Genomic DNA, 23,517 nt, shown 5'->3' with positions numbered 1-23,517 from the left:
CGCGGGTGTTTCGTGTGGCGCTGGTGCTAACCTCTCACTGGTATTGGAATTGGTGAGGGGTTCACGGCGGGTTTTCCATCGTGGAGCATCACGGATTCTACATTGGCGCCGGCACTTAACCCCAGAAGTGGAGAATCCAGCCCATGGTGATTGTGCCTTTAAGGGCAACACAACTGAGTACGGTTCACGTGTTCCAGCTAACCAATTGGGACCCATCAAGAGGAACTTCTCCATGGGAGATGTTCTCCGGGGGCAGAGGTACTTTGGACTAGACGTGACCATGCAATTCATGTAACTGTCATGCAAATAAAACCCTTTTTGTTTGACTAAAAATGTCTCTGGAAGTATATCATTACAGTGTCATACGATTGACAGAGAAAAGGAACTTGGCTCAACCAGTTCATTTCATCAATCATGCTCCACTCAAGCCTCCTCCTATCATTCATCACCTAAATCTATCATCCTAACCCTCTATCTACCCTTTATCCCTCAAATACACATCCAGCTTCTCTTTCAACACATCCTTACTACTTGTTTCAACCATCCCCTGTGTTAGCGAGTTCTGCATTCACACCACTCTTTGGATAAAGAAGTTCCTTCTGAATTCCAATTTGGCTTTTTTGGTGATGGCTTCTCGTTATGCTCTCTGCCGTAAGGGAAAATATTTTCTCAGTATCCACAAAGCCTTTCAGAATTTTGAAAACCTCTAGCAGGTCAGCCCTCTGCCTTCTTTTCTCATGGGAAAACAGACCCAGACCGTTCGTACTTTCCTGATATGTATACCCACATATTTCTGGTATTATCCTCGTAAACCTTCCCTTTTCATAGTATGGTGGCCAGAATTACACGTAGTACTCTTAAGTGTGTTCTAATCAAGGTTTAGCATAACTTCTCTACTTTTCAATTCTATCGCTCTAGAAATAAAGCCTAGCGCTTGGTGTGCTCTCTTAATGACCTTTCTTACCTGCAGCACAACTTTTACTAATTGATTTATTTGTACTCTGAGGTCCCTTTGTCTCGCTTTGCCCCACCTCGTTTTGCATCAAGTAATAAGTGACCTCCCTATTCTTCCTACTGAAATGTACTATCTCACATTTATCCATTCTGCAAGTTCATTAATGTCCTGCTGTAATATGTTGCAGTCCTCCTCAGGATTTATCATTTCCCCAGCATCACTCCCACAAATTTGAAAATGATGTTTTGATTTCAAAGTCCAAATTGTTCATGCAAATTATGACCGGACACGGCGATGGGTGGGGAAGCGATGGGTGGACACAGGGAACCTGGAAAGCAAACTTTGTTGGATTTTCTTGCTGACCTTTCCCAATGGAGATTATGCCATACTCCCACCAGTTCTTCAACCAGTCAATTGCACCCAAGATGTTCTTCCATTCTCTTCTTTAGCATGCATTCCATTAGTTTCCTACCACCAATGTTAAGCTGTTAAGTTTGTTTCATTGTCTCTCTGTTTTTGGCTCTTGCTCTGTGCAGGCTTTTCTCCCTATCCCTCTGTCCTTCCCTTTTTCCTCATCCATACCTCTGACTCCTTCTCTATATCTCTCTTTCTTACATTTACTCTGTATCTGATTCACTATACTTCTTTATATCCATCCAGCTCCCTCCCTGTCTTTCCCCCTCTCTCTCTCTTTCTGCCCCTCTTAATCTCTGTGCCTACTACACTTTCTGCTTTTCTGTATCTGTCTGTCTCCCTGTGGTACTTGACTTTCTTTCCCTCCGTTTCTTTCAATCTTTCATTTGCGCTCTGTACCTCAGTACCTTAAATCTGCTTTCTCTTTCCTCAAACAGTTTCATTTCAGCCTTTTAACAAACTCAAGCAGTGAGAGTTTCTTGGTGAGTTCAGAGTCACATTGAGGCCTATTGCCTTTTTGATTTGTAGCCTACATCAGCTGTGAGGTCAGTAGCACACGAGCTGCTCGGAGAGAGATACTGCTGTGGGCTTCACTGCTCAACTGCTGAGGAAGCAAACCTGGTGTGAGATTTCCACACAACTTGGAGGATGTGGTTGCCGGTTCCAGGAATATTACCCGGCTAAGATTTTGCTGAAGTCATTGCACCTTCACCCACTGCTCGCAATCTCTGGGACTTTCCTGCCCAATCTGCTACCTGCTGTTGAGAAAGTCAGGTTGTTTCTCTGATTATCGTGGCTCTCCCACCCCCTGAGAATGGCTTTCTTAAGAGTTCACAGTCACACATACATTCTATAAAGCCACTATATCCTGTTAAAAATGCATGAAAAAAGTTTGTTTCTCACCTCTAACCACCATGTTCTCTGTCACCACTCAACCTTTCAGTATTATTTTAATTTATGCCAGACAACGCCTGAGCTCCCAGAAAAAGAAGCCTGGTTCCCCCTCACTCCAGGAAGTGATAGACTTAGAATTCACAACCTTAGTGTAGCGCAGAATGAGACTCAAATTTGCATCTGACAGCATTGCCATTTTGTTAATGTCAGATTCCACCCAAGCATTTTCCCAACTTCATTAGAATATGGCCAAACTTAAAATAAAATCGACACAAATGGGCCTAAAGCGGCATACATAATCAGGGTTCAAGGAAACACCAATCCCATATCAGTTTATTTGTTCTTTGAATTTTAAAATTCAAGTTTTAACAAATTTAACCATCAATCGTGCGCATTGGGCATTGATTGTTGAACACAAGAAGTTGCAATCAGAGAAATCCATTGAATATGTTGTGGAGTTTACTTATGCCATAAAGATCAGTAAAAGAAACAGAGTATATTGGGCAAGTCTCAGTGAGATTAATCTTTTTTAAAATGCTGAAACAAAATTGCAATTAAAAGATCAGAAAATCTGTGCATGAAAATCCTGGCAGAGGGTTGAAAGAGGTCCAAACAAGTGTTGAGCTGTAGCCACTGTTTTGATGAGTGTTCATTCTGACAGAGGGGTGGGAAGTTAAAGATCAAGGAGACCTGGATGCAATATTGTAATGTTCAGAACTAATTTACTTCCAGAATTCAATAATCTTTTAAAAGTAAGTGACTTAAAGTGACTTGAGCAGCACGGTAGCATAGTGGTTAGCACAATTGCTTCACAGCTCCAGGGTCCCAGGTTCAATTCCCAGTTTAGGTCACTGTGCGGAGTCTGCACGTTCTCCCTGTGTGTGCGTGGGTTTCCTCCAGGTGCTCCAGTTTCCTCCCACAGTCCAAAGGTGCACGGGTTAGATGGATTAGCCATGCTAAATTGCCCTTAGTGTCCAAAAGGTTAAGTGGGGTTCCTGGGTTATGGGGATAGGATGAAGGTGTGGGGTTGGGTAGGGTGCTCATTCCAAGGGCCGGTGCAAACTCGATGGGCTGAATGGACTCTTTCAGCACTGTAAATTCTATGATTCTATGACTTCATTTGTTTGTGCCCAGATTATGGCTGTATCTGGATGTAAATGACAACATGCCATAACAGCCTCTACTTTAATGCCATGTGTATTACAGGCAAAACGGATGAGTTAAGGGCCAGGATTCTGATATAGTGGCCATCACGGAGACTTGGGTGAGGGAGGGGCAGGGTTGGCATCTCAACATCCTGGGATATAGAAGCGTCAGGTGAGACAAAGGAGTGGATAAAAGACGAGAAGGCATTGGATTATTAGTTAAGGAGTCAGTTACTGCATTAAGGAAAAATGATTGGAGGGGGCATTAAATAAAGCTATGTGGGTGGTGCTTAGGAATAAAAAAGGTACAGCCTCATTGCTAAGTGTTTATTATAGAACCCCAGATAGTCAGCAGGAAACTGAGGAGCAAATCTGTCCGCAATTCGCAGAGATGTGTAAAAATAATAATAGGGTAATTATATGGGATGATTTCAACTTTTCCACCAATTAATTATAGTTATTGTGTTAAGGGCTTAGACAGAGTGGAGTTCTTAAAATGTATATAGGAGAACTTTTAGCTCAATGTGTAAGGGGTCCAACAAGGGACGGCGCACTGTTGGGCCTAATTCTGGGGAATGAAGCCGGACAGGTGGTTGATTTGATGTGTTGGTGGCGGCGCATTTTGGTGATAGTGACCACAGCACGGTACAATTTAAGTTTGTTATGGACTAAGAAATAGACAAGTTGCAAAAAAGGGTTTTGGATTGGGGAGACCAACTGTTAGTAAAATAAGATAGGATCTGGCCAAGGTAGACTGGAAAGATTTACTTTTGAGGAAATCTGCAGAAAAGCAGTGGGGGCATTCAAAAAGGAAACGGGGAGGGTACAGGCCCAACATGTTTCCTCTGGGGTAAAAGAAGGAGTGACAAACTCAGAGAACCATGAATGACCAAGATACAATGAGAAGGAAAGGAGAGGCTCTAATCAAGTACAAAGTGAGCAAATTGACAGAGGCATTAGTGGAGTACAGAAAGTGTTGGATGGACCTTCAGAAAGCAATTAGGAGAGTAAAGAGGGGATATGAGAAAACGCTGGCTGGTAAAAGCAGGGAAAATCCCAAGATATTCTATGAGTATATCAATGGGAAGAGGATAACTAGGGAAAGAGTTGTGCCCATTGGGGACCAAGGGGGAAATCTGTGGGTGGCTCCAGAGAACATTGGTAGGATGTTGAATGAATATTTCACATCTGCCTCCACCCAAGAGAATGAGGAGTTAGGCGTGGATCTAGAGAAAGAGACTATGAGGTTCTTGAGCAAATTGTCAGAGAGAGTGACAAGGTATTGGAGGTGTTGGCAGGCTTAAAAGTGGATAAATCTATAGGTCCGGATGAATTGTGAACCAGGATACTGTGGGAGGCCAGGGAAGAGATTTCAGGGGCTCTGACCCAATTTGTAATGCCTCTCTGGCCACAGCGGAGATCCAGAGGACTTGAGGACATCTAATGTTGTTCCCACTATTTAAGAAAGGTTGTAGTGATAAGCCAGGAAACTATAGACCAGTGAGTCTCACGTCAGTAGTAGGTAAACAATTGGAGAAAGATCTGAAGGAGAGAATCAATTTCCACTTGGAGAAGCAAGGTTTGATCAGGAATAGTCAGCATGGCTTTGTCAGAGAGAGGTCATGCCTAACAAATTTGTTTGAATTTTTTGAGCATGTGACCAGGTGTGTAGATGAGGGTAGTGCAGTTGATATGGTTTACATGGATTTCAGCAAAGCCTTTGCCAAGGTCCCACAGGAGAGACCTATAAAGAAGGCAAACACATATGGGATGCAGGGTAACTTGATAATGTAGATTTAAAATTGGCTTAGATGTAGGAGACAGAGGGTGATGACATATGGCTGCTTTAGTGACTGGAACCTGTGTCCAGTGGCATATCACAGGGATCTGCGCTGGGTCCTCTATTGTTTGCCATTTATATAAAGGACATAGATGACTATGTGGGGGGTAGGATCAGTAAGTTTGCGGATGACACAAAGATTGGCCAGGAGGTTAACAGTGAGGCTGAGAGTCTTGGGTTACAGGAAGATATAGACGGGATGGTCAAATAGGCAGAGAATTGGCAGATGGAATTTAATCCTAGAAAGTGTGAGGTGATACACTTTGGAAGGAGTGATTTGACAAGGAAATATTAATGAATGGCCTGACACTGGGAAATTCCGAGGAACAAAGGGGCCGTGGCATGTTTGTCCATATATCTCTGAATGCAGAAGGGCAGGTTAATAGGGTGGTGAAAAAGGCATATGGGACACTTACTTTTATCAATTGAGGCATAGATTACAAAAGTAGGGAGGTCATGTTGGAGTTGTATAGAACTTTGGTGAGGCCACAGCTCGAGTACTGTGTGCAATTCTGGTCGCCACATTATAGGAAGATTGTGATGCACTGGAGAGGATGCAGAGGCAAGTTTAATAATAATCTTAATTAGTGTCACAAGTAGGCTTACGCTAACATTGAAATGAAGTTACTATGAAAATGGCCTAGTCGCCACACTCCGGCGCCTCCGGGTACACTGAGGGAGAATTCAGAATGTCCAATTCACGTAACAAGCGTGTCTTTCGGGACTTGTGGGTGGAAACCGGAGCACCCGGAGGAAACCCACGCAGACACTGGGAGAACGTGTAGACTCCGCATAGATGCATAGAGAACGTGTAGATGCTGTGAAGCAATAATGCTAAACACTGTGCTTCCATGCGGCCCATCAATTCACCAGGATGTTGCCTGGGATGGAACATTTAAGTTATGAAGAAAGATTGGATAGGCTTGGGTTTTTTCGCTGGGGCAGAGAAGACTGAGGGGTGACCTGATTGAATGTACAAGATTGTGAGGGGGGCACGGATTTTAGGGGGATTAGAGGGGAAACCTTTTTCCCCAGAGGGTGGTTATGGCTGGAATGCACTGCCTGGGTGGTAGAGGCAGATTGCCTCACATTCTTTAAAAAGTACCTGGGTGAGCACTTGGCACATCATAACATTCAAGGCTATAGGGCAGTGCTGGCAAATGGGATTAAGTAGTCAGGTCAGGTCTCTTTCATGTGTTGGTGCAGATTTGATGGGCCGAAGGGCCTCTTCTGCACTGTATTTTCTGTGATTCTTTGATAATCTAGGCCCTACTTGAGGGAGCACAGTCGTTCCAGAGGTAGATGTCAGTGTTATAGCTGTACTGGAATAACATGGCTAGGTGATTGGCTGGCTTTGTAAAACTTGTCTTCAGCACTACAACTTTGACAATGTCCACATCCTTTTCCTTTTTAATGTGACAGGGAATTAACTGAATTAACTGGACACTGGTATGGTAGAGTCCTCTACAGCAGTGGTTCCCAAATATTTCCTTTGTGTGGGCCACAGATCACCATCAGGAGCTTGTACAGACCTAAATGTACGCAAACCATTTTGAACATTATTTTTTTACATAGCCCATGACTGACAGGAGTCAAACATATATGCGAGTGGATATTAGAAATGCAGCTATTTCTAATAATTTATGATGCACACTCACAAATACATTACACTCATACAACACATTTACCTGTAGTAGGCCTACCAGTGGACACAGATGACATTTGACTAAGGAGAAGGCTGATATTGTTCCGCAGATGTCAAACGTTGGTTCCAGGGATAACAGTCTAATGAGAGATCTGGTTCAACATTAAGGGTATTTTAATATTTAGTCTTCAATGTGACAAGCCCTGAAAATCCAGATGGAAAAGACATCAGAAGCTTTAGTGCCATGTGGAATAGTTTGGGGTATTCCGAAGTAACTTTAAGCCAAACATCAGTCAGGCAGTTCTGTGAAAACACCAGCTTTAGAGCACTCTCATAAGAGAATTCCATAAGGTTGTCTTGCTTTCTCGAGGTCAGGCTTCTTGCAAGGATGTCATCATCAAGGTTTGCAAAGGAATTTTTTAATCCAGTTGAACTTTGTGTCGGTGTCATGAGCCAGGGTTTAGAGAACCCCAAAGTGTATCATGGAGTTCACCTGACCCATAACTTTTAATAGATTGTGATATGGGGAGCACATGGCACACTCTACAGGTGTGGCACAGCAGAAATGGAAAAGCATTTTTTAAAGCAAACAATGTTTATTATATGAACTCAAGTTAACCTTTTTAAAACATACAGTGAACATCTTAGAAACCATTAATTCAAATACAACCCCCAAAGAATACAACACTAATTAATCCTTAAGCATTCCTTTTAACATCCATAAGACTTTAAAAAAACTTTAAACAGAAGCACATCAGGTTCACGTCACTACTGAGAGCAGTTATTAGTTTTAAATCATCAAAGGATCGATTTACAGTCTTTAGATTACAGAGAGAGAGACTAATACCCCTTCTGGCTGTGACTGCAGCTATCCAGCTCTGAAAACGAAACTAAAACACACCCTTCAGCAAACAGCCTAAAACAAAAGTAAAAAGCTGACAGACAGCCCAGCTCTACCCACACTCTGACATCACTGATAAACACCCAATTCTTAAAGGTACATTTCTTAAACATCCATTTCTTAAAGGTACTCTCACATGACACCACCCCCCAAGAAAAAAAAATAAACCATCAACTTCAAGATGGTTTCATTTTTCATTATCCTTTAAGAAATGCACGTAGTAAATATATTTTTCATTTCAAAAAACACACGCAAACAGGTATAATAATATAGTCCATTTTTTTTTGTTCATCTTCCTCCAACTGAAACTGCTTCCGTTCATCACATTCGTGACAAAGCATCGGCTATCATGTTTTCTCGTCCTGCCACATAGAACATAGAACATAGAACAGTACAGCACAGAACAGGCCCTTCGGCCCTCAATGTTGTGCCGAGCCATGATCACCCTACTCAAACCCACGTATCCACCCTATACCCGTAACCCCAACAACCCCCCCCCCTTAACCTTACTTTTATTAGGACACTACGGGCAATTTAGCATGGCCAATCCACCTAACCCGCACATCTTTGGACTGTGGGAGGAAACCGGAGCACCCGGAGGAAACCCACGCACACAGGGGGAGGACGTGCAGACTCCACACAGACAGTGACCCAGCCGGGAATCGAACCTGGGACCCTGGAGCTGTGAAGCATTTATGCTAACCACCATGCTACCCTGCTGCCCTACTATTGTTCTATTGTACTATTTTCAAATGAAATGGCTGTAACAATAAACTCCAGTGAAACAGCCTTGCATTGTTATTCCGGAATCGCTCCAAAAATGTCAACGGATTAATATCAGTGTATATAATGGTGTCAGACGGATTGCTGATCACATAAATATGAAAATGTTGCAAAGCTAGCAACAAACCCAACGTCTCCTTCTCAATCATTGAATACGTTTTCTGGTGAGAATTCAATTTCTTTGAAAAATAAACAATTGGCCGCTCTAGCCCTTCATTGTCGTCTTGTAGAAGTATCTCACCTACACCCACATCACTCGCATCAACCGTCACTTTGAATGGTTTTGTATAATTTGGGATGGCTAACACAGGAGCAGTGGTTATCACAGCTTTCAGGCAGTCAAATGCCTGTTGAAAGTCTGCTGTCCACTGAAATTTTCAATGTTTCTTCAGCAAGTCTATCAGTGGAGCAACCATGCTCCAAAAATGTTTCACCAATGTTCGATCAAATCCACTCATGCCAAGAAATCATATTATTTCCATTTGTCTTGAGGATATTGGAAACTCCTCAATAACTGTTGGTTTTATATCCCGTGTGACCATTCAACTCTGTCCGATTGTATGGCCAAGGAAAGTGACTTGGGCTTTTCCAAATTCACTTTTGGCTAGGTTTATCACCAAACCCGCCTCCTGAAGTCGATCGAATAACTCCATCAGATGTCTTAAATGTTCTTTCCATGTCTGGCTGAAAATTATCAGATCGTCAATGTATACTGCACAATTGGGTAATCCTGAAACGACTTTGTTAGTGAACCGTTGAAATGTGGCTGGGGCGTTTTGCATGCCAAATGGCATAACTTTGAATTGGTATATACCATCTGGAGTCACAAAGTCAGAAATCTCCTTCGCCCTGTCGGATAAAGGTACCTGCCAGTAACCTTTAAGTAAATCCAGTTTGGAAATAAAAGCTGATTGTCCCACTTTCTCAATGCAATCCTCCAAACGTGGGATAGGATAAGAGTCCGTTCTTGTAACTGCATTAACCTTTCTATAGTCCACACACAACCATTGGGTACCGTTTGGTTTAGGCACCATCACTATGGGTGAGCTCCATTGGCTGCAACCCACTTCCATTATGCCATTTTTAAGCATACTCTTAAACTCTTTTTTAACCTGTGCCAATTTTAAAGGGTTAAGTCTGTATGGATGTTGTTTGATTGGAACAGCATTTCCCACATCTACATCATGTGTAGCCATTTTAGTGCTTCCCAATTTATCTCCACAAACTTGCCCACGTGATATCAATAACTCTTTCAGGTCAGCCCATTTTTCCTCTGGAAGGTAACACAACAATTTATTCCAATTTTTAAGAACATCCTCATTTTCCAATTGATTTTGTGGTATGTCAAATTCACAGTCATCTGGATTTGGTTGTAGCCACCTTGGGTGGCCACTGCGCAACACAAAATGGAAGATTGCAAGGAATGCAGGGAAAATGGACATGTTGGAAAGCAAGCAGCTTGCAAGGCGTTTGTGTATTGGGACGACTGCAGAAACCGGTTTTGACTGCTGCAGAGACCAGACAGCACTGTGAAAGAAAACCCGTTAACATACTAATGAGGCAATACCGGGCGAGTCCCAGATACAATGGACACAAGTTAAGCACAAATCGATACATTCTATGGAAGGCCAGACCCAGTGGCGCCAGAGAAGCCCAAAACAATAGGTCCCAAGAACCGCCCCAGTGACCGAGGAACTGCCCTGTGATTGGGGGGTTCAAACATATCGATTGGGAAGAGACCCAATCGATTCCAAGCAGGTAAGGGAGTCCGCCCAAAGGGGCACCAACCCCCTGGGACCTATAAAAGAAAGGTCCCACACATGGTTCAGTCTCCTGTCTCCGGGTTCCTGTCTTCTACTACAGCCGTCGAGCAGCAGCCACCAACAAGTAAGTGCCTAACGACGACGACCGCTACCAGACATAGGCACTCCTGACACCCTTGGCAATTGATAGCAATCCGAAGTCTGCAGACCAGAGCAGAGCAAGAGGCCTTGTTCCCTGACCTCGCAGTTCCTTCGAGATAAGTATTAGTTGTTTAGCGGTAGGAGTACGTTTAATCCTTTAGCGTGTGCATGTGTAGTTATTATAATTGTATTATAATAAACTCTAGTTATTTGGACTTACTAATTGGTGTACGGTTTTATTGCTTTGAACTTCACCTTGAAACTTGTGGCGGTGTCTTAACGGCACCTGGCGACTCCAGAGCTTAGAACGAGAAACAGAGCCAAAGTGAGTGTTAAGCACACTCACCCAGAACGACCAACAGGTTCGTCACTTTGAGTTAGAATCATTAAAACCTCCTTTTTCTCTCCTTCCCTTTCAAAGTACCCTTTAAGCATATTCACATGACACACTCGGTGAGTCTTCCTTCTATCTGGTGTTTTTACGACATAATTCACCTCACTTAATTTCCTTTCAATCTGATAAGGTCCACAAAACCTTGCTTTTAAAGGTTCACCTACCACTGGCAACAACACTAAAACTCTATCTCCACTGGCAAAACTACGAACTTTGGATTTCTTGTCCGCTACCTGTTTCATCACTTGTTGTGCACCTTTCAAATGCTGTCTCGCCAATTCACCTTCTCTATTTAATCGTTCCCTAAAATTTGACACATAATCCAATAATGTAAGTTCCGATTTCTGACTCACCAATTTTTCCTTAATCAATTTAAGTGGTCCTCTTACCTCATGACCAAAAATTAGTTCAAAAGGACTGAATTTGGTTGACTCATTGGGAGCATCCCTAATTGCAAACAGTACGAATGGAATTCTTTTATCCTAATCCTCTGGATAATCTTGAAAATAAGCCCTCAACATTGTGTTTAATGTCTGATGCCACCTTTCTAACACTCCCTGCGATTCAGGATGGTAGGCAGTTGATTTGAATTGTTTTATTTCTAAGCTATCCATAACTTCTTTGAATAACCTTGAGGTAAAATTTGATCCTTGATCCAATTGTATTTCTGTGGGTAGTCCATATCTAGTAAAGAATTTAAGTAACTCCTCCACAATCTTTTTAGCTGTAATATTACGTCCTGGAATGGTCTCTGGAAACCCAGTAGACACATCCATTATAGTCAAAAGATATTGATTCCCATTTTTTGTTTTAGGAAGCGGTCCTACGCAATCAATTAGGACCCTTGCAAAAGGTTCCTCAAATGCTGGAATGGGTATTAAGGGTGCTGGTTTTATCACTGCTTGAGGTTTCCCTGTCACTTGAGATATGTGACATGATTGACAAAATTTAACTACAACTTAATGTAGTCCAGGGCAATAAAAATGTTTCTGGATTATAGCTTGAGTTTTCCTTATTCCCAAATGACCTCCCACTGGTACCTCATGTGCAACTCGCAACACCTCCTTTCTATACCCTACCGGCAATACTACTTGATGAACTTCTGCCCGCTTTTCATCTGCCTGCATATGTAAAGGTTTCCATTTTCTCATCAAGACATCACTTTTACGGTAATACACTTTGGTATACACACAGATTCCTCTTCCGCGTATGCTTTCTAATACATCCGTTTTATTTCTATATCTTTTTGTTGTAACTCCGCCAATTTTCCTGAACTAAAATTATCCGCCTCATCCTCCACCTGTTCTTGTTCTTTTTCAACCATCTGATCAAAAATCGTTTTTGATAATTGCACTTCAACTTAATCTTCACTCTTTGATTTCTCCTCTTGTCTTAACCTGTAACTTTGCGGCCTTGTTACTACACAATCCAGAAAAATCCCAGGATATTCTTCCTTCAACACGTCAGCTGTTGATTTTCCACTTATCAACCACAGTAGGCATCACTCCCACCTGTGATCCACCTATATCATTACCCAAGATAAACTATATTCCTGGACAAGATAGCTTCTCTATTACTCCTACTACCACTTCACCATTCTTCACTGGACTTTCCAACCTTACCTTATATAATGGAACACTACTCCTCTCACCCTGAATTCCACATATTACCACCTTTTCTGGCAACATTCTTCCCAAACTACATAACTCCTCATCTCTTACCATGAAAGATTGATTAGCTCCAGTATCGCTTAAAATAGTGACTTCTTTACCTGCCCCTCCTGATACACATGAGTAAACTTTACCGAAACAAGTAAATTCTTTAAAGAGATCTTGCACCTTCTTATCAATCACCTCTTGATCAGGCTGTACAACCTTTTGCGCCTCCTTCGCTTCACTTGGGCCTTCCTTTACCACTTTAACAAACCCCATTGTCTTATCCTGTTTTACAATATCAGCCTTCCCAGTGTTTTTCTTCAACCACCAACACTGTGACATTACATGGCCTAGTTTATTACAGTGAAAACATTTGAAATTGTTCATTTCTTTTCCGCCCTCCTGTATTTCTTTATTAGTCTGAGGTACACTCTCCTTATTATCTCCCATCAGATCACCTTTACCTTTACCACTGGAGTATTTCTCATGTCCCCAGTTTCTATCCCTCACAGGCTGAAACTGATGTCAGAAACCAAGCTTTGATTTATGAACTAATTCATAATCATCTGCCATTTCTGATGCTAATCTTGCAGTTTTAACCCTCTGCTCTTCCACATGAGTTCTCACTACATCAGGAATTGAATTTTTAAACTCCTCCAAAAGTATAATTACTCTGAGAGCTTCATACATTTGGTCTATTTTCAAAGTCCTTATCCACCTATCAAAATTATTCTGTTTGAGCCTTTCAAACTCCATGTGTGTTTGACCCAATTCTTTCCCTAAATTTCTAAACCTTTGTAGGCTTCAAGCACTTCAGTTCATATGCACCCAAGAGGGATTTTTTCACATCCTCATACGTTTCAGATACCTCATCCGGTAGTGATGCAAACACTTCACTAGCTCTACCTATCAGCTTTGTTTGAATCAGTAATATCCACATGCCTGTGGCCATTTCATTTATTTCGCCACCTTCACAAATGAAATGAAAAAGGCTTCTATCTCCTTCTCATCAAACCTTGGCAATGCTTGAACATATTTAAATAGATCCCTGCCACCCCTTCGACTTTGACGCTCTTTCTCACTTTCCTCATCACTATCATCCAACTATACGTTTCTCTTTACGTCTGCCAATTTTAACTGACTGTCATGTTGCATGGCCATTTTCTGAAGTTCAAACGCTCTCTCTTTATCTTTTTCCCTGATCTGTATCTCCCTTTCTCTTTCTTTTTGTTCTGCTAGGGCTATTCTTTCTTTTCTCCTTTCTTCTCTTTCCTTTTCTTTTTCCGCTCTCTCTCTTTCTTTTTCCTTTTCCATTCTCTCTCTTTCTTTTTCCTCTCTTTCGTATTCAAGTTGCTTTAATTCTTTCTCATGTTCCATTTGTTTAATTTGTAACTGAATTTTTGCCATTTCCAATGAGTCAAACTGTATCTCAGGCAACTTTAAATGCTTAGCCACCGCCATAATTGCCTCATCTTTTCACATTTTGTCAGGTAATATTAACTGCAATGTTTTTGCCAAATCGAACATTCTGCTTTTAGTCTCTGTCCGTAAAGTACTGCGTGTGACCGTCTTCACCCCCAAAAACGTCAGAGCCTCTGAAAGAGCCATTGTCCACAACACACTCCCTACTTAAACTGAAATACCACACCTGAAAAGCAACCACAATATGCTCACCCCTCACTGTCTTTAAGTTCACTAAGCCAATCCAATGGATAGACTTTTACCCCCTGCGAGTCCCAATTTGTTATGGGCCAGGGTTTAGAGAACCCTAAAGTGTATCATGGAATTCACCTGACCCACAACTTTTAATAGATTGTGGTATGGGGAGCACACTGCCCACTCTACAGGTGTGGTACAGCAGAAATGGAAAAGTATTTTTTAAAGAAAAACAATGTTTATTCTATGAACTCAAGTTAACCTTTTTAAAACATACAATGAACATCTTAGCAACCATTAATTCAAATACAACCCCCAAAGAATACAACGCTAATTAATCCTTAAGCATTCCTTTTAACATCCATAAGACTTTTTAAAAAAACTTTAAACAGAAGCATATCAGGCTAAAGTCACTACTGAGAACAGTTATTAGTTTTAAGTCACCAAAGGATTGATTTAGTTTTTGGATTACAGAGAGAGAGACTAATACCCCTTCTGGCTGTGATTGCAGCTATCCAGCTCTGAAAACGAAACTAAAACACACCCTTCAGCAACAGCCTAAAATAAAAGTAAAAAGCTGAAAGACAGCCCAGCTCCACCCACACTCTGACATCACTGATAAACACCCATTTCTTAAAGGTACATTTCTTAAACACCCATTTCTTAAAGGTACTATCACATGACAGTCGGCAACAGGGAAGGACTCACTTAGCTGTGCTTTCAAACTTTGCAGGTGCTGTCTGATGTTACTTTTCATACCGTTTGGAAGTTGCAATCTACCATGGTCAAAAAATCTGACAGATTCGCAAACGAGTCGTAATTTGACTACTCAAGTTGTTTGACCCACAGCTCTATTTTCTTGATCGTCACTTCTATTTTGTCCTGCACATGAAAAATTGTCACTGATTTTCCCTGAAGACTCAGATTGAGGCCATTTAAGTGATCAAAATTATTTGCCATATATATATATATGCCAATTTGGCAAGCCACTGAAAATCACTGAAGTGTTGTGAGAGTTCAAACTTTGACTCAAGTAAACAAATTCTCACTTCATCATTCAACTCGAAAAGATGTGCGAGTACCTTTCCTCGAGAGAGCCAGCAGACCTCATTGTACAGAAATAGTTGGTGGTGATCACTGTCCATATCGTCACATAGAGCTGAAAATATTCGCAAATTCAGAGGACTGGCCTTGATAAAATTAACTGTTTTAACTGTTTCGTCCAAAATGGTCATGGGATCAGCAGACATTTTCTTTGCAGCCAATGCCTCCCTATGAATGCTGCAGTGAATAGATGTTGCTATCAGAGCCACTACTCTTACACATGGAACAACCCAGTGTGTTAGCCTGACATCGCACATGCCCCATCTGTGCTAACTCCTACACATTTTGACCAATCAATTCCATTTTGAATTATGAAAGTAGTTAATGTGTCAAAAATAGCCTTTACAGTTCAGTGATGGCTAACGATCTACAAAAGAGAAAATCCTCATGTATCTTTCCATTGTGTCATGGCTTACATAGGTGAGCAGGTTTGAAAGGTTTGCAATGTCTAGTGACTCATCCAGGTGAAGTGCATAAAATCAACTTGTATCCTCGCTATTAGCTGATAATTCACATTGTGGGTCATCTCATTGATTCTGTGTGGGACTGTGTTATTCAACAATTAAATGATGTTAATTTGTTTGCAGGTCTTCTATGCCAGCATAACATCCACCATCTCCTTATAGCTGCTTGCAATATCAACGCTCCCTGATTGTGCGCAGCTTCCCTGACTTTGCTATGGCCCGAGCTGTCCAATACAAGGCCTCCATCGCCTTAACATTAATACTGCCTGTAGATATGCATTCCATAATTTTCTTGTTACTCTGAAATTCTTTGAGCTTGTTTTCAAGACATTCTATTGGTTTGGATACGTATCCCCCATGTTTAGCCGCAAGGTTACGGTGCAGATTAGCAGGCTTTACCCTTTCATTCGTCAGAGCTTCATATCACATGACACATAATGGCAATGGTTCATTTTCAGTGCCTGTGTAAGTAAATCCCAGTTTGAAGTATTTGCTGCTGTATTTTCTCTGTACTCTTCACTACCTTGTGCATGCTGCGTTTCATTTGCTGACGTCTCACTGTCATTTTGACCATCTGTCTATTTTCTCCTAAGCGTGGCAGATGAAATCCATTTTTGACTTCGACAGGCTAATGTTTCTTAACTGCTGCATGTGCAGAGGAGAGAGTCAGTTCACATTGACGTCATAAAAAAAACATACTATTTTGTAGCACAGTGGTTAGCATTGTTGCTTCACAGCGCCAGGAACCTGGGTTTGATTCCCGGCTTGGCCCACTGTCTGTGCGGAGTGTGCACGTTCTTCCCTTGTCTGCGTGCGTTTCCTCCAGGTGCTCCAGTTTTCTTCCACAAGTCCCGAAAGATGTGCTGTTGGCCCTGGAATGTGGCGACTCGGGGCTTTTCACAGTAACTTCATTGCAGTGTTAATGTAAGCCTACTTGTGACAATAAAGATTATTATTATTATACTATTTAATTTCAGAGAATAATCCTGGATTATACTAAACAATGATTTTTGAGACGCAAATTACATTGCAAATAATAATGTAACATTGATTATGATACATAAGAAGTATGTCTAATTGTAATTTTTTTAATGGACCATCTACGGTACCCCTGGGGACCACCAGTGGTTCGCAGACCACAGTTTGGATACCACTGCTCTAGAGGAAGATGGCTATGAATCATCCACCCAACATTTTTGACTAAATATAACTGTATCTTGTACTTCCGTGTTAGGTTCCTCCATAGTTGAGAATGAGGATGTTCAGAAAACTCTTCTCCCGCTTTTAATTGCATGTTTGTCCATCATTAGTTGGAAAAATGAATAAATTGCTTAATCTGCTGGCAGGGATACTATTGCTGCCAACAAATTTGTCAATAGTGAACTTTGTAGTGATTGGTGACTGATTAGGCCCTGTCAAAGGGCATCAGTCAACAAAATAAGGTAGGACTGAAGTTAACTGTTGACCAGACTGGGCCAAGATGGCAGACTTCTTTCCCCTCACGAGCATGAGTCAGTTGATGAGATATTACAACGGTGGTGTTCACCATCAGATTTATTGATTTCAAATTCATATGTGGGTACAGTGGGAATTGAATAAATTAAGTATTTAAAAAAAATTTAGGGTACCCAATTATTTTTGTTTCCAATTAAGTGGCAATTTAGTGCGGCCAATTCACCTGCACTGCACATCTTTTTTTTGGGTTGTGGGGATTTGACCCACACAGACACGGGGAGAATGTGCAAACTCCACACATTGAACATTGACCCTGGGGGAGTGGAGGGGATTGAACCTGGGTCCTCGGCCCCGTGAGGCAGCAATGCTAACCACTCCACCGCCATGCTGCCCTGGGATTTGAACAAATAACCTCTAGGTTACTAATCCCATATCACAACTGTTAGGCTAGCAAGAAAACAATTATAATAATGAACACTGTGGCTTAAAATATCGATAAATTCCTGTTCAACAAAAAATTGAGTTTGAATTTCATCCGCAGTTAATTTACTTCAAATGTTTAAATTGGACCATTTGTTAAAGTAACATCATTAATTCTGATCTTTTTCTTCCTTGTAGCTTCCTGTTTATGATTAATTTACTGTAACCTTTCTCTCTCTGTTTCCTGTGCAGATCTGAACCACCTCTGTCTTTTTTGAAAAAAAAATTCATAGTTAAATATAGTTGCTCACGAAGGGGTGTGGATAGTAATCACTTGTTTCCTGTCCTGTTCAAGGCTCCGCACTGCAACATTCAGATGTTGAGTGAAAAGTCTCCCCTTGAACTGTGAGCTGAACATTTAAACAAACCTTTGGATTTAATCTCCTCGTACTAGGAGAAAGCCTTTCTCATCTGTCAGGTACAGAAATAACTTCCTATTGTCTGGGACAAAGCTTTGCCCCCCACCCTTCTCATTTATGTACATATTTTTGCAATTTGGAGGGCAGAATGTCTTTATCAGTAGCAGCAGGAAAGTATGTGCGTGTTTAGTTATATAATGTGAATGCTCTCATTTTTAACCACATAGATCATGCATAGCGACAGTCCCTTGAGTAGAAGCATTTATATGGCTTCACTTTGTGAAATAGAGGCGCAAGCATTTTCTATGATATCAAAGAATGCTACAGTGGAGAAGATGTTTAAGTGAGAAAATGGGCGCGAATCACCGCAAATGCGGCGAGTCGTAAAGGCTGCCGTGAAACTGGCTGTGTTTCACGGCAGCCTCCGCGCCCCCTCCTGGGACCCGATTCTCCCACCGGCGGGGCTAGCAGCGGGGCCCCGTGAAGCACGGCATCGTGGGCTTAGCGACCGTCGCTAAGTCCACACGCCAAGCGTCACGCCGGCTGACGCGCATGATGACATCAGCCGCGCATACGCGGCTTGGACGGCTCCAACCCGCGCATGCGCGGATGACATCATCACAGAGACGTGTCAAACCCGCGCATGCGCGGGCCGTCATGCCCCTCAGCCGCCCCGCGGACTGATCATGCGGGGCGGCGGAAGAACAAATAGTGCGTGGGTATCGGACCCGCTGCCCGCGATCGGTACCCACCAATCAGAGGACCATGCCACCCTTGGCACGGCCGTGGTGCAGCCGTGCCAATCGGTGCCATGGTTGTCCGGGATGGGTACTTTGCGGCCGTTTTCACGAACGCTGAAAGCAGGTGTGATCGCAGCCGTGAAAACGGCCGTAATCTCTGCGGTATTTGGCCCATCGGCCTGCGGAGAATCGCTGTTCGCCGTAAAAAACGGCGAGCAGCGATTCGTGTCGGGGGGCGGCCGGATTGGGGGGGGGGGGGGGGGGGGGGGGGTGGGGGGAGAATAGCGGGAGGCCGTGAAAATTGTCGGGAAGGCCCTCCCGCTATTCTCCGACCCGTTGTGGGCAGCGGAGAATCGCGCCCTGTGCTTGTTATGTGCCTTAACATTGTAACTGTGGGCGCGATTCTCCGCAAATGCAGCGAGTCGTAAAGGCTGCCGTGAAACTGGCCGTGTTTCACGGCAGCCTCCGTGCCCCCTCCCGGGACCCGATTCTCCCCCCCCGGGCGGGGCTAGCAGCGGGGCCCCGTGAAACACGGCATTGCGGGCTTAGCGACCGTCGCTAAGTCCGCGCGCCAAGCGTCACGCCGGCTGACGCGCATGATGACGTCAGCCACGCATGCGCGGGTTGGACAGCTCCAACCCGCGCATGCACGGATGACGTCATCACGCAGACGCGTCAAACCCGCGCATGCGAGGGCCGTCATGCCCCTCAGCCGCCCTGCGGACTGATCCTGCGGGGCGGCGGAAGAACAAATAGTGCGCGGGTATCGGACCCGCTGCCCGCGATCAGTGCCCACCGATCGCAGGCCCATGCCACCCCCCGTCCCGCCAGGTAGGGGAGAATGCCGCCCCAGGTACTTTCCTATTCTTAACTTACTCATTTCGAATCTAACATGTGTAATCTGCTATTTGAATCCTTCACCACAATAAGAACATAAGAAATAGGAGCAGAAGTACTCCATCCAGTTCTTCAAGCTTGCTCTGATATTCAATGTGATCATAGCTCACCTTAGAAAAACTTCATCTTCTCAACATCCCTTAATTCCCTTAATACTTAGGTGATCTCAACCTTAAATACATTAATTGAATGAGTACCAACAGCTCTCTGGGGTAGAAAAATCCAAAGAATCACAAACCTCTGAGTGAAGAAATTTCACCTCATTGTAGCCCGAAATAGCTGACTGCTTAATCCTGAAATTATGCCTCCTAGTTCTAGACTCTTCCACCAGGTAAAAAAGCCCATCAGCATCCACCCTCTAAGAATGCTATAGATTCCAAAGTGATCAAGTCTCATTCTTCTCAACTTATGTAGGTCAATTCTGCTAGTATCTCTTCAAAGCAGAGCCTAGTCATCTCGGGAACCAAGCTAGTGAACCTCTATTGCATCCTCTCTGAGGCAAATACATCTTTCCTCAGGTAAAGATACGAAAACTGCACATAATACTCCAAGTGTGATTTCACCAAAGCGCTCCATATCCACAGCAAGACTCCATTACTCCTGCACTCCTACCCCTTTGCAATAAAGGCTAACATACTATTTGCCTTCCTAATTCATGTACCTGCATGTTAACTTTCTGCATTTCTCACATGTGTGAGCCTAAATGCTTCTGAGCATTAACATGTAATATTTTATCAGCATTTTAAAAATTCAGTTTTTATATTTGTATGACCAAATTGAATGACATCACTTATTTCTAAGTTCTACTTCATCTGCCACCTCCTTTCCCACTCACTTAACCCATTGCAAACACCTGCACTATCCTCCTCTCCCACCTAGCTCTGTATTGTCAGCAAGCTTGGATAAGTTACATGTGGTCCCCTCACGGACGTATGTTGTAATAGGTTCAAACACTGATCTTTGAAACAATCTAATAGTTATACACTGCCTCCGTTAATTACTAGTTTATTCCTATCCTCAGTTTTCTGATGGTTAACCAATTCTGAACTCAGTTTAATATATTACCCCCAAATTCATGAGCTCTCATTTTGTTTTCTAATGCCTTATGTGGGACCTTACAAAATATCTTCTGAAAATCAAACTATATTACATCCAATTGTTCCACATTACTCTCACACTTATTACGAACTTCATTCATATTATGATCATTCTTCCCAGGTATTCCTTTACTATAAAATCACTAATTATTCCTGTCTCATTATGCAATACCAGATTTCATTTTTTACTTTAAAATTTTTTTTACAATTAAGGGACAACATAGCGTGACCAATCCACCTACTGTGCACATCCTTGGGTTGTGAGGGTGAGACCCACGCAATATGCAAATGCCACAAGGACAGTTATCGGGGCCAGTATCAAACTGGTTAAAGGGTCTAGAACTAGGCATAATTTCAGAATTAAGCAGGCAGCTATTTAGGGCTACAATGAGGTGAAACCTCTTCACTCAGATGTTTACGAATCTTGGGTATTTTCTACCCCAGAGAGCTTTGTTCTCATTCAATGAATATATTTAAGGTTGAGATCACTTAGGTATTAAGGGAATTGGCAGCACGGTAGCATTGTGGATAACACAATCGCTTCACAGCTCCAGGGTCCCAGGTTGGATTCCGGCTTGGGTCACTGTCTGTGTGGAGTTTGCACATCCTTCCCATGTGTGCGTGGGTTTCCTCCGGGTGCTCTGGTTTCCTCCCACAGTCCAAAGATGTGCAGGTTAGGTGGATTGGTCATGATAAATTACCCTCAGTGACCAAAATTGTCCTTAGTGTTGGGTGGGGTTGCTGGGTTATGGGGATAGGGTGGAGGTGTTGACCTTAGGTAGGGTGCTCTTTCCAGGAGCCGGTGCAGACTCAATGGGCCAAATGGCCTCCTTCTGCACTGTAAATTCTATGACATCTATGAAGTTTTTCTAAGGTGAACTCTAATCATATTGAATGACAGAGCAAGCTTGAAGAACTGGATGGAGTACTTCTGCTCCTATTTCTTACGTTCTTATTGTGGTGAAGGATTAAAATAGCAGATTGCACATGTTAGAAATTAGTAAATTAGGAATAGCTCACCATGCCGCCCTCTCAATACCGGATCTAAAACACCCTGTTCTGTAGAATTATTTGACTCATTTATTTTATTATTCCTTTTTTAAAAAAAAAATTATTTTATCACAAACATGTATCAAAACAGGTTACAGCAAATAAACACCCCGATAAACATACTTCCCAGCAATCAACTATATAACCTGTACAATGTTTTCCCCTTTTTCACCCTCCCCCCCTCCCCTCCCCAGCGACGAATTCATCCTGAAACATGGTCACAAAAATCTCCCATCTTTTCCCAAACCCAGTTTGCCGACCACCACTCCAGTAAAATTCGCCACCATGCAATCAGAGAGACGAAGGCCAAGATATCGGCCTTCCACCTCTCCATGAGCTCTGTCTTCTCTGAAACCCCAAGTATCGCCACCAAAATCCGGGTCCACGTCCTCCCCCACTATCCTGGCTAGGACCACAAACACTCCCACCCAGAATCTTTCCAATTTTTTACAACCGCAAAACATGTGCACTTGATTCACTGGCCCCAGTCCACACCTCTCACACTCGCTGCTACCCATTGGAAGAACCCACTCATTCACGCCAGAGTTAAATGCACCCTATGCACTATCTTAAACTGTATAAAGCTCATCCTCGCACAAGAGGAGGTCCCGTTTACCCTACGCAGTGCCTCACTCCATAATCCCCAATTGATCTCCCTCCCAACTCCACCTCCCATTTCTCCTTGATCTTCACCACCCACTCGCCTCCCTTCTCCCCCAGCCACTTGCATATATCCCCAATTCTTCCCTCCGCTTCCACATCTGGAAGCAGCAGTCACTACAGCAGGGTGCATCCCGGCAACCTAGGGAACTCCTTCCAGACCTTTCGCGCAAAGTCCCTAACCTGCAGATACCTGAACTCACTCCCCCTCGGCAGTTCCTACCTTCTCCCTTAGCTCCTCCAGACTGGTGAACCCTTCCTCCAAATACAGATCCCTCACTTGACCAGCCCCACTTCCCTCCATCTCCTGTGTATGCTATCCATCTCCCGGCTCAAACCCATGATTCTCGCACAACAGCATTAACACTGACATCCCTTCCACCCTAAAATGCCTCCTCAGCTGATTCCAAATCTTCACCGTGGACTGCACCACAGGGCTCCCTGAATACCTACTCGGAGCTATTGGCAACACTGCCATCACCATGGCCGTCAAACTAGACCCCCTTACAAGATTCCTCCCCCATCCTAACCCACTCTACCCCATTTCCTTCCCACCACCGTCGCACCTTATCCACATTCGTCGTCCAGTAATAATGAAGCAGTTTTGGCAACGCCAACCTCTCTTGCTGCCTCTGCCTCTGTATCAGGGTCCTCCCGACACTTGGCACCTTCCCCGCCAAAATAATCGTGTCCAATTTCCAAAAAAAGGCCTTTGGGATAAAGATCGGGAGAGCCTGAAAAATAAACAAGAACCTCAGCAGAATATTCATTTTCACCACTTGGACCCTCCCCGCCAACATCAAGTGCAGAGTATCGCACCTTCTAAGATTCTCCCTGGCCTCCTTCACCAGGTTTGTTAAGTTCCACTTATGGAGCCCCGTCCATTTCCTCGCTACCTGAATCCCCAAATACCTAAACCTATCCCTCGCTACCATAAATGCCATCCCCCCTAAAGTAGCCCGCTGTCCCAGCTCATTCACCGGGAAAACCTTGCTTTTCCCTACATTCAGTTTGTACCCCGAGAA

At 43.2% G+C, this 23,517-nt stretch overlaps 2 protein-coding genes across 4 annotated transcripts in view; one reads left to right on the top strand and one right to left on the bottom strand.

The window, feature by feature from the left end:
* Positions 1 to 23,517, bottom strand: part of LOC119971722 (spexin-like) — a 97,199-nt gene that overhangs the window by 25,687 nt on the left and 47,995 nt on the right. The window lies entirely within an intron of this gene.
* si:dkey-9k7.3 (circularly permutated Ras protein 1) overlaps positions 17,943 to 23,517 on the top strand; it is a 79,875-nt gene continuing 74,300 nt past the window's right edge. For all 3 annotated transcript variants that reach the window (XR_005461899.1, XM_038807663.1, XM_038807664.1), the window contains exon 1: positions 17,943 to 18,107. The gene's annotated coding sequence lies outside the window, so the exon portion shown is untranslated. The remainder of the gene's footprint in view (positions 18,108 to 23,517) is intronic.

The sequence above is a fragment of the Scyliorhinus canicula genome, chromosome 9 (assembly GCF_902713615.1).
Source record: "Scyliorhinus canicula chromosome 9, sScyCan1.1, whole genome shotgun sequence".
Taxonomy (NCBI): Eukaryota; Metazoa; Chordata; class Chondrichthyes; order Carcharhiniformes; family Scyliorhinidae; genus Scyliorhinus; species Scyliorhinus canicula.
This window is presented reverse-complemented; position numbering and strand designations above follow the sequence as displayed.